Source organism: Saprolegnia diclina (genome assembly GCF_000281045.1).
Source record: "Saprolegnia diclina VS20 unplaced genomic scaffold supercont1.8, whole genome shotgun sequence".
Classification (NCBI taxonomy): Eukaryota; Oomycota; class Saprolegniomycetes; order Saprolegniales; family Saprolegniaceae; genus Saprolegnia; species Saprolegnia diclina.
In genome coordinates this window covers 1,011,176-1,013,850 of record NW_008246075.1, presented here as the reverse complement: position 1 = coordinate 1,013,850, position 2,675 = coordinate 1,011,176, and the positions used below count along the sequence as shown (strand labels likewise).

The 2,675-nt window shown below is 57.6% G+C and overlaps 1 protein-coding gene across 1 annotated transcript in view; it reads right to left on the bottom strand.

Annotated features, from left to right (window-relative positions):
* Window positions 1–2,675, bottom strand: part of SDRG_03629 (hypothetical protein) — a 9,603-nt gene that overhangs the window by 3,107 nt on the left and 3,821 nt on the right. The window lies entirely within an intron of this gene.

Below are 2,675 nucleotides of genomic sequence, written 5' to 3'. Positions count from 1 at the left end.
TTTATCCGGACCCCGATAGGTTCTGCAAAGAGTCCCCGAAGCCACTCCCAATGAACGCTCCCTCTGAGACCAGGATGTCGTCGGCTCCATCGATTCGATGGCGTTTACTAGAGCGCTGAGTAGCTCATCGTTTCAGGAATGTCAACATGATGATGTATAATGCATTTTGGAGGCATTATTGATTCGATGTCATGGCATCGACGGCTACATCAGCCGTATCAAGCTCGGCGTAGGCGCGAGGACGACCGGCTGCTCGAGACCGCCGTCGCACTCCAGATCTTGTTTTCGAGCTTGCTCTTGAGGTAGCAAAAGCCGTCGTTGATCGTAAAGCCGGCACATCCACCCGTTGCCGAGCACTTATCGCAGCAAAATCGGGCTTGGTTGCTGACATCACCACTCACCCGCTGCCGGGTGAGGTCATTGCCGTAGTAGTCGGTGTTGGCCTCGGTCGCACCGCACGATCCACTGGACCGGCTGCCCGAAACGGCCGTCTTGCTCGAGCTCTTGTTTTCAAGCTTGCTCTTGAGGTGCAGAAGCCGCCGTTGATCGTGAAGCCGGCACAGCCGCTCGTTGCTGAGCACTTGTCGCAGCAGACGCTCACGTAGCTGTTGGCGTCGCCACTCACCGGGTGCCGGGTGAGGTCGTTGCCGTAGTAGTCGGTCTTGGCTTCAATCGTGCACTGGCTGCTAGAAGATGCGGGGGTCGGCGCCGGACCGGGATCTTGGCCGATCTTGGGTGCACCTCCCGCCACAAAGTAGCCCTGGTTCCAGAGACGCTGGAAGCCGTCGGGAAAGAAGAGACCGGCGTCGGGACCGGCGCTCGAGTCGCTCGACTGGCCCACGCACTGCCCGTCCGACTCGCCGGGGACCTTGAGCCAGAGGTAGTAGTCGACGAGTGGGTTGCCCGTATTGTCCGTCGGCGGCGCGCCAATCCCGGCCGACCGTGCGTTGCACCACTCGTTCTGCGGCGACCCGTTAAAGTTGCGCGACGTGTCAATGATGCAGTGAAGACCACCCGTCTGCCGCGAGTACGACTGGCACAGCTGGTTCATGTCAACCGTTTGCTTGTAGTTGGACGTGTTGATCGGGATACCCGTGAGCTTGCCGAGTTTGCCGATTTTCTTGAGGGCCTTGATGGCAGGTTCCTGGAAGGCCCAGCCCGCGACATCCGCGTAGATCTGCGCGTTGCTGTTGGCCGCGAGGATGCTCGTGGCCGCGGCGAGGTTCTCTTGGTATCCGTACTTTTTAGCGCACTTGTCGCCGTCGCCGGTCGAGTAGAGGCCAATGGCGTTCGGCTCCAAAATGTAAATGACCTTGCGGTTGCCGACTCGGTCGGCCAACGACTGGATCCATGCCTTGTACTGGTCGGCGTTGGTGTTCTTGCCGTCGCTGGAACCCCACGCGCAGTTCTTTTGGGGCAAACCGTAGACGATGATGACGGGCGTGTCACTGGGGCAAGCGGCCAGGAGCTCGTTGATCGAGTCACTGCCGCAGTCGACATACCAGTTGGCGACCGGGTACTGCTTGATCATGTCGATGGCCGGCGCGAACTGCGGGTTGGTTTTCACAGCGTCGGTGTACGACGGGGGTGCGAGGCCCTTGCAGATGGCAGACGAGACGGTCGTGATGGCAGCGGCGGCCAGCGCCAAGGTGAGACTGAGCTTCATGGTTGTCCAAGTGGGCAAATTGAAAAATGGGACCCGAGCTTATCGCCACGGATCAATCAAGTTGCCGGCCGAATGCAAAATTGCGATCGTTCGTAAGCCATTTCATAACTCTACGAACATTCCCCCACAAAATACGAAACGAGACTGTCTGCCCCCAGCTGCACCTACCTGCGCTCGATGCCATGACGACTGTGCATCGGCTATTGGATGCGCCGAGCCTCAAACTTGCTACTGCGTTACATCGATGCGTGGGTGTGCTGAGCAACTTCTTCTTCTCAGCCGCTTGCAGAGCCGAAAATACAGAGATGAAGCCGCAAAGGGACGCGGTGTCGATCGGCTACTCGAAGCTACCGATCTGTGCTGCGTCCACCGATGCTGGATTCCTCAGTCGATGCGACGAACAAGGCTTCCTGCGAGGACCAGGTGCCATCGGTCATCGAATGTGGTGCGAGGGTCAAAAAGAGTAGAACACTCTTGCACCGAACCGAATTGAAAAAATTGCGCACGTGTGTAGGCGCTGGCGATTCTATCACTCTTGCAGAGACTCGCACGCCATGGCGACAGTCGATGGTCCTGGTCCTTGTATTGGATACTACCAGTAGTACGTTCACTCGCATCGCTCGGTCGCTCGCGGACCGCAGCCGCGACACGCGGGTGCCCATATATTTGCGCTGGGTGTTGCTATGTCGTTGGAGCTGCTTTCGATAACTTCTCTTACGCCTTCCCCTCGGCTCCAATGAGACAACGCAAGCATGGACCCATTATTGGCACAGCGTAGGTTCGCTCACTCGCCGCAAGCAAGCTGATGCAAGCACAGTGTCCTGCCCGCAGCGTCTCCGGCATTTCCGGACAGACGTGTCCTTGGCCACTGAAATGATCCAAGCGCTGCGGGTCGGCGCATAGAGCGTGGTTTCGAAAACATAATAAATATATTTGAATCAATTTGCTCAAATTTCACCCAGTGCCCAGGAATAGTGGCCTCAAAGCATCAACCCGCAATGAAGATTGT